Source organism: Clupea harengus, chromosome 15, assembly GCF_900700415.2.
Source record: "Clupea harengus chromosome 15, Ch_v2.0.2, whole genome shotgun sequence".
In the NCBI taxonomy this organism is placed as follows: domain Eukaryota; kingdom Metazoa; phylum Chordata; class Actinopteri; order Clupeiformes; family Clupeidae; genus Clupea; species Clupea harengus.
Window position 1 is genome coordinate 6,623,571 of NC_045166.1, and position 10,000 is coordinate 6,633,570.

Below are 10,000 nucleotides of genomic sequence, written 5' to 3' on the forward strand. Positions count from 1 at the left end.
AATACATCTCCCATAAAGCACTGGGGACACACTGTAAGGGAATACATCACCGCAGAATAACCCCCGGCTGGTGCCTTCTCCGAATGCCTCCCCTGACAACAGCTGACTCGGAGACAGATCTGGCCCTGGCGGGTGCGAGGCCAGAACTGTTGAAGACAGTACCGTTAGTTATATCCCCGCTGGGACCTTTAACAAGCCCACAAATCTGTGTAAGAATTGTTTTGGTCCTCCTGAAAGAAGACATTTCCTGTCATCGGCTTTAACATTGACAGATATCACACAGGAAAGTGTGATGACCTCATGGTATCTTTATGACTAAAGCATACACATAAACACATGTAACTAGGGCTCTCCTATATTCGATTGATGTATATGGTTAAAATGTGTATTAAATACCATGTGACATTTATCAAGAAATGACTGCCTCTTTAATGTTCACCAGATCTTTGGCAAATCTGCTTTCACAGGTTGCTGAAACCGGTGGATATGTATTGCACAACAAAATGATCCAAACTGGATTGTGGATATAACTATTCCATCACAGTTTATCTTCAATTATGAAGGAATTGTATGTAAAGGTGGCTTTAGTAGTATTTCATAATATGCAGTCAAGTGAGAATAATGCTAATTATGTTTTTTATCTGACATTGTTACGAGAAAGCGATATTAGTCTGTGACCGCCAAATGCTTTGCGGCAGACCCTCTCCAGTGCTCTTTGAGTTGTTGTGCTGCTCGCCTCGAAGCTTTATCTCAGCTAGGGTGCTCTGATCCGGCGGTAGGCGAGCACCTTGAAGCCCTCAACCCGGCTTTCCCTTGGCCCACCCCTGGCTTCCTCATTCAGATAAAAGACTGGAAAACACACAAGCAGATTAAAAGGGCAATCAATGACCTCACCTCTCCTTGGAAACGTCATGCATGTCTAGGCTCTTGCCTCCTGTTGCTACTAAGACTGGCCAAACGTTTCCGTGATCTGCTAAGGAGCGCGTCTGGGGTTGGCATGGGACATTGGTACTATATTTAGTTGCTCCTGAACTGTGGTTGGTACGCTTTAATTACATCACTGTGTGCCCTGTGTGTTAACGGCGACCTCAGTTAGAGTCTTTCTGTGTTTGAAGACGGGTTGTGGGACCTTGTAGGGTGGTCTGCTCCCTTGCTCGGAAAAAAACAACACTTCTTCTCGACAGGTTTCTTTGGTGTGGTCAGATACTTGGGCATGAAATAAACTTAAAATAGGTAGTTCAAGAAGATTGAAAGGCCTACGTTCCAAATGCATGCTTTTTTTTGACTAAGTAGCCCACCAAGCAAAATTTGTGTTATAAGCCACTATAAAGCCCAAGCATCAAGTACTACATTTAGAATTATTTCGGGTGTCTTAGAATCCTTGCTGAGTTATATAATGGAAAATGCTTTTTCCTTCGTACTGACTGTCCGGAACGGAAATGGAGGATTAAAATCTTAATTGAACACTTGACTGAACAAAGATTTAGGGAGACGGAGACTGTGACAGCAGTTGATCCTCAGGTACTGAAATCAAATGGAGGTATCCTTTAGAACAACAATTTAAAAAAAACAAATAGGTTAGTTGAATGAATGAAAATCTACGATTAAAAAGAAGTTATGGACTGTATCTGACCTTAATGGGTAAAACCATTTATTTTTGTAGTCCTTGTTTTCTTTTCCAAGACATATTTCCTTCTTCCCATCTAGACTTCATTCCTTTTGTAGCCCGAACAATGAATGATTCAGCTCATCTCTTAAAAAATTAGAACATTTTATTTGCAGTTGGGTTTTTTTTTTTGGGGGGGGGGGGGGTTGTTGGCTTAAAACCGTAGCTCAGGAATGCAAGAAAAGCATCATCGAAGACATCTGTGTGAAGGACAAAGACATTGAGAAAATCATTCCCAGAGAAAATCATTCCCAGAATACTGGCAGAGAAGCATGTTAATCTCAGTGCTTCCAAATGAAGTGGCCTTCATCTGCGGTCTTCGTATTGACGGCTCTAAGAAAGAAAGAACATGTTTTGTGTGTTAAGAGGAAACAAGACAAAAGAATCATATCACATGGGATATAATGAAACTCATACATATTTACACTGTTCTGAAAGGATGCAGTCTTTATGGAATAATACCTAAAGCATGGTGAGGCTGAGTTGAGTACTGATTCACCAATGCCAAACAGTCTTTGACAGATCAGAATACTGGATATCCTGCAGTATGTCTCCCATCAGGAGAAACACACACTGAAAGCAGGGTCAGCTCTTTGTTGCACTGATATTCCAATAAGCAAACCAAACATAGTCATCGTAATCAACATCGCAATCCGATCACTTAAAGAACTAGATTTGAGTGTCATATTTTAGGTCATTATGGTGCTGTGTTTTAGTTGTCCATCTCTGACAGAGACAGCTTGAGAACCTTTCATAATACCTACATTTCATGTAAATAGATACATTCAGTATTAAATAAATGTCCTCTAAGTCTAGTAACTATGAAGGCTTGCTAAGTTTGTGTAATTGTAATTGCACAAACCCTCATTACTACTCAGACATCTACTAACTAGCCTGGATTCCAGTAGTCCTATAACATTAACCATGTGGGCCAGGGTAGGCGCCACAAGACCTCTAATGCTGATTCACCATTTTATGAACTGCACTGACTTCATGGGATTCCAGAGGCCGCCTCTCTGTCCTCCGAGTCTACGGACTGTTAGTATTTTATCAAAATTATGTATAATTGGTTTGCATTTAAACCTGGACCATTTTTTCATATAAAAACGGTCCTCTGGAACATCAAATCTCTTCAAGAATCAATTCATTTTTTTACAGGAATGATTGGTAAATAAAATAGTAGCTTGGATTTGGAGCCCGTGATGTGCGTGGGGGGATATATTAGATGATATAAAAGTTGGTTTACAGCTGGATGCCAGACCCAGACTAGCTGAAAGCACTCTGCAGTGAAGCAGACCAATATTTTGCAATAATGATGGGGAAACGGGATGTTAGAAACCTATATGGGATTTTACCAATGCCATTATAGAGACTGAGAGTAGAACTTAAAGTAATGTAATATTGGTTGTTGCCATAGCCTGTTATGGACAGTGCTTATAATGCATGGTTAATACCATGGCATTTGATTGTGGACCTGTGCCACTATGACCACTATGCACCAAGAACACCTAGCCATTCATTAATTCATTCTCATTGCCACTTATATTCTATTTGGCATGAGCCAGAGAGAAGCATAGGGTCATAATGACATCTGGCCTGGCGGGACATAGTGTTCAAACGAAAAGGGACACATTCAGTCGAGCCTGTGCATTTCAGTCCTGACCTAAGCTGTTGTTTACTTGTTTCTTTCCAGAGTTCTTTATCTGTCCTTCAGCAATGTCAGACAAAACAAATATGACGTGATTGCTACACTGGAAGTCATTGCGTCATTCTAGTGTGATGGCAGAGGGAGCCGCTGGCTTGTCAGAGACTGTTTTAGGAGAGAATTGGTTTTGATAAAGTTCAGCAAAATACAAGGATAATAGTTGTCTCATGAAAACTCTAAACGCTCGAGCAGCATGCCTCCAGGGGCTCGTAGTCAGAGTCATCTCTGAAGGACTCCAGCGAGGGCAGAGGACACATGCAGTTGACGTCGTGCCTGAAAACGTGCGCCTGTCATGGTCACAGGGCTCCTCTGGAAATGATTCGCTGATGATCCACTTTCTCCATTATTTTGCCAACACACAAGGATGGAGAAAGGCCTCTGCTGGATTCAGATGCAGAAGACATGTCTTGGGTGATTAGACGCTTGATTAGACTGGTCTGTGGATCAGAATCAGATTCAGAATTGGTTTTATTGCCAAGTACGTTTACGCCTACCAGGAATTTGTTTTGGCATATTGGTGCAGGCAATAAACATAAAAAAACATAATAAGTACTACAGAACATAAGAAAAACAATATATAAGATAAAATATATTAAAAAACTCAAAAGTAAAAAATATTAGAAACTATTAAAATATTTTAAAAGATAAAAAATAAAATATTAAAGGAACACACTGGATCTATTAGCAGAGGTGACTAAGCCCGAGTCTGCTCTGACGGATACCTCTTTGGAATACTCTGCCTTTGCATCCTGATACAGATGCACTACGTTAGACACCTGTTTCTGCAAGTCACCCAAGCTCTGCAAATGGCAAAAAAAGACTGCAGCTTAATCCAGTCACGTCAACGAATTAGGAAACTTCCATGAGGCAGGAACCGCTAACATTTAGCTTTAAGCTCTTTATAAATCCACTGCTTGGCCATCAAGTGTCCATTACCTCACCTATGCGAGCATATTCCAGCGCAATATCTCTGAAAGATACTTTCACATTCCCAGCCGATGCGATTATCTGTCCCTAAAGTTGGTGTTATTCAGACCTCCGACCACACAAGCCCCCCAATAGACCACCTAGATGACATCAACTTCCTCATCTTCCCTGAAAAAGAGCAGGATCCCGTGCTGGCTGCCAAACGGGGAGGCCTGCAAGTCTGACACCAACACGTGTGTCGATAAAGGAGCGAGCGTGTTCCAGCCCTCAGTACGTCGATATCTCTAATCGTCCTGTCGGCAGATGAAAGCCTTGTCGTATTTACCCAGAGAATGTGAGGAACAGCACTTCCCTCTGATGTGCTCTCCTCCATGGCGAAGAGGAGCTGTGTAGTAGCCACGGTAACGGTATGGATAGGGTGGTGATGGTGATGGTGCTGGTGGAGATGTTCAGAAGTAGCTGCCAGAGTGAGACATCCACTGGTGCGTTAATCAGCCAACCGGGAGGAGATTTTCTTGGCATTAAGTGGAGCCACGTTTAGCGGTTTGGCTAAATATGCAGTCATTTCTCCATTCTTTTGTCCTTTCGCTCCCTTATTTTTGGTGTTCTTTGCCACGGTTAATATTATCAAGTATCTCTCTGCTGGGGATGTTCCAGCGGTGTGTCACGGTGGGGCAGCCAATCACAGGGAGGGAGCCTCTGGACGGTGTCCAACTACTACATCTACGGCACACTGCATGAGGCTCATGAAGGTAAACAGCCTGGTGTACGTTTGCACACAGCTGACACACACACACACACACACACACACACACACCGACTCTACTCACACACACACACACACACACACACACACCGACTCTACTCACACACACACACACACACACACACACACACCAACTCTACTCACTCACACACACACACACACACACACACACACACACACACACACACACACACACCAACTCTACTTACACACACACACACACAGACTCTACTCACACACTCACACACACACACACACCAACTCTACTCACACACTCACACACACACACATACCAACTCTACTCACACACACACACCAACTCTACTCACACACACACACACACACCAACTCTACTAACACTCACACACACACACACACACACACACCAACTCTACTCACACACACACACCAACTCTACTCACACACACACACACACCAACTCTACTTACACACACACACACACACACCAACTCTACTCACACACACACACACACACACACCAACTCTACTCACACACACACACACACACACACACAAACTCTACTCACACACACACACACACACCGATTCTACTCACACACTCACACATACACACACACACCAACTCTACTCACACACACACACCAACTTTACTCACACACACACACACACACACACACACCAACTCCACTCACACAGACACACCAACTCTACTCACACACACACACACACACACATTAACTCTACTCACACACACACACACACACACACACACACACACACACCAACTCTACTCACACACACACACACACACCAATTCTACTCACACACACACACGCACACACACACACACACACACACACACACACACACACACACCCACACACACACACACACACACACACACACCAACTCTGCTCACACAGACACACCAACTCTACTCTATGAGGGGCCGTCTAGGACATAACTATTGAGACACTCTCACACATACCAATGAAACACTCTTACATTCACTACTGAAACGCTCTCACACTCACTACTGAAACACTCACACATACATACATACTCTGTAAACCTATGCACGCTCATATATAAAACCTTATACATACTCGTCTGAAACACTTACACATACATATGAGAAACACACACGCATACATACATACCTCTGTGTCATATACACATACATATGAAATGCTTACATGCATACAAGTGAAACATTTATACGTATCTATCTGAAACACTCATGCATGCACATATGAAAATGCATATATATATATTGTTGAACACTTATACATTCATAACTGAATCTCTTGCATACGATTACAAAGATAGAAAAAGTTTAGATACATGTGCAAGTGTTTCACATATATTTGTATAAATGTTTCAAATGTGTATGTATACGTTTTTCAGTTATATGTATGTATGCTCTTACATGAGGATGTGCAAGCGTTTCACATGTATTCATACAAGTAATTTCAGTAGTGACCGTGAGAGCGTTTCAATAGTGAGTGTAAGAGCATTTCAATAGTGAGTGTAAGAGCGTTTCAGTAGTACGTATGAATGAAATTTCAAGGTCAAGGTCGTCAGTTACGTCAGTTACGTTACACCTTACGTCTAGATATAGTTTTCAGTCCCCCTACGTTGGCTATCTGTAAAGCATTGTAGGAAGCTCCTCGAAGTAGGAAAGTATTCCTTCAAACACATTTCAAACAACACTTTCTGTATGTATGTGTGAGTGTTTCAGTAGTGAGTGTGAGAGCGTTTCAGTAGTGAATGTAAGAGTGTTTCATTAGTATGTGAGAGTGTCTCAGTAGTGAGTGTGAGAGTGTCTCAATAGTTATGTCCTAGACGGCCCCTCATACTACTCACACACACACACACATACACACCAATTTTACTCACACGCACACTCACACACACACACACACACACACACACACACACACACCAACTCTACTCACACACTCACACACACACACACCAACTCTACTCACACAGACACACCAACTCTACTCTCTCACACACACACACACACACACACACACACACACACACACACACACCAACTGTACTCACACAGACACACACACACTCCAACTCTACACACACACACACACACACCAACTGTACTCACACAGACACACCCACCCACCACCTCGAGAGCCCATCCAGCCGTGCACAGACGACTAAAAGAAAGAAAGAGAGTACGCAGATCCCTCAGATAATGACTCTAATAGCCTTGCCTTATGTAACAAACCTCAGCACGGCTCAGGGTTCGAAGCTTGGCAGTTGCTGTAATTCATAAGCATCGAGCAAGGTGAGATAGAGGGCACACACACGACTGGTGTGTGCATTCAGATTTCAGCGGAGTGTGTTTACGTCATAAACCTCTCTCTGCACTTCTCTTCTCTCTTTCTGTACTTCTCAGATATGTGCAAATGGCAGCATTAAGGATACGGGCCAAGTCAGTGGATTTGGCCTCAGTGGACGACGTCTGCCCAGAGACCTTTCCCAGCAGGCCTGTGTCCTGGCAGATGTGTTTGGCAGTAGGCTCTCCACCGCTGGTTCACAGTGTTGAGTTCATACAGGCACTTGCCCTACTGCACTGACCTCAGTGGTGTGGCCACCCACGTGCTTGGGGGAGGGCAGGGGGGTTAGGATTGGGGTGGGACAAAAAGGAATTTGTGCACGGCAGGTAACTCAGGCAGTTTGCAAGGTGAGAGTGTGAATCTGAAATTTGCTCTACCAACTGTACTCACACACACACACACACACACACACACACACACACACACACACACACACACACACACACACACACACACGTGAATCTGGAATTTGCCTGTGTCAAACGGAGCAACCCATTTACATGTTGTGTGTGACAGGGTGTTTTTTTTTTTTAAGGCTATATTTGTGCACACTGCAGGACGCAGGCAGCTGAGTCCATCCTCGCTTTGGCTTTGATGAGGGTGGAAAGTAACCAACCGGGCAAAGTAAATAACAACAAGCCACCCGTTTGTTCTCAGTGAATCAGCTCATTCACCAGATTAGCAGCGAGGCGGAGGAGAGGAGAGGTGAGGTGAGCATCGGATGATGTGGTGATACGATGTGAGATGAAGAGAGTCCTGTCACACCCTTTCATTGCGTAATCCTTGGGACAGTGTGACCATCTATATACAGGGTAATATGCTGAATCACATCATAAGTCAGAACATTGATACTTTTTGATTACATGCCATATGAGTTTGAGTTTTGGGTTATCGTTATTATATCTATTTTCTAGTATTTCTACACTCTTAATTAGTGTTTTACTCTACTCATTGGTTTAGACAAGGTGTAATTAAAGGTTTTAATCTAAGGTATTTCTCTCACATTCACACTTTATATACTGACACTAGCACTTCTAACCTGTTCACACTGTTGATCACCTGACGGAAGCTGGCGCCGTGGGCTAATGTTAATTCATTCATTAGCTGCTTTTATTACAAGGAGTCCAAGGAGGCCACTCGGCTCACAGCACACTCAGGGACTTGGCAGGGGCTTGGGAGTGCCTAGAGGGCATCTTTAAAACAAGCCGTTCCCTTCAGAGCGAAGCAGAGAGATGAGGAATGACACAGAAAATTAGTTTGATGACTCTGCATAAATTGTGCACCGGCTGCTCCCGACGTCTGAATGGATCGCGGCGCATCAGATGCAGCAAGTCACACACAGCCCTCCTGTGTGTGTGTGTGTGTTTGTGTGTATGTGTGTGTGTGTGTGTGTGTGTGTGTGTGTGTGTGTGTGTGTGTGTGTTTGTGAGTGTGTGTGTGTGTGCGCGCGCGCGCGCGTGTGTGTGTGTGTGTGTGTGTGTGTGTGTGTGTGTGTGTATGTGTATGTGAGCTTATCAGAATCAGACGGACTCTTTACGAACGAAACCCGCTGTCAAGAAAGTGTGACCCTTTGGCTGCTCTTGTAAGACTGAGGTGCTGTGCAGCCAAGAGATTACGCAAGCAACAGGCTCTTCACTTGTCAGGTGTGAAGCTAATGGAAACGCTAGAAGCTTTAATTAAAAGAAACTTCAAAGCAAAACCAGAGTAGTGGGTGTAGCTTGCTTCATTCTTGCTCAAAGTATGTGATGTTTTTGTCTTACCTTCTGGTACAAAAAGCCACAAGGAATCTACAGACTGAGCCAGAGACTACCATGCATTCTTACTCAACAAGGACAAATATCGGCACCTTTCCAAATGCAAAAAACAAGGGAAAGTAATTTATGGAAAAAAAGACCTTATGGAATTTTTGTACCATGTCACTGAAGGACAAAAGTCCTCTGCTGTTTTAAATATGGACCCCGCTTCAGTGGGAAAGAGGATCAGTGTGTCATTATGCTCTGGGAAGCTTAGGGGAAATGCAGGAGATTGGCCACACAAGAGAGAAATCTCATTTAATCTCATCCCACACTCTTGAGATGGCTGAACCCAAATTCCGATATGCTCTAGAAGCTTCCATGCTGCTCCTTGGAAAAACGTATGCAGCTGGCCTTTTCTCCCTACCAGAATATATGAGATAGATGAAGAAAGAAATGTGTGTGTGTAGGAAATGTATCGCAAATTGATAAATCTCACCTGTCCTTTACATTCTGACCAACTAAGGCATCTACTTTGCACAGAGAGGAAAAAAATTTGAAACGAAGACATGATCAACATCATGTATGACGGCTGGCCTTTGATGGTACGGCAAGGATGGACAAGTTCCTCTGACAGATAAATCACATGGATAGACTTCAGGCACAGTGAAGATTCAACCCACACATCACACGCCTGTCATGAGCACCATAGCGTGAAGGTGTAAATCTTTTCGAGCAAAAAGTTCAAATGATGAGGGAAAAATGCACTCTCCCAAGCGTTTAAAATCGAATTCTACATGAATCACGTTGTGGAGATTCGTTTGAGCTGGGCAGGTTTTAACTTTTTTCATGAAT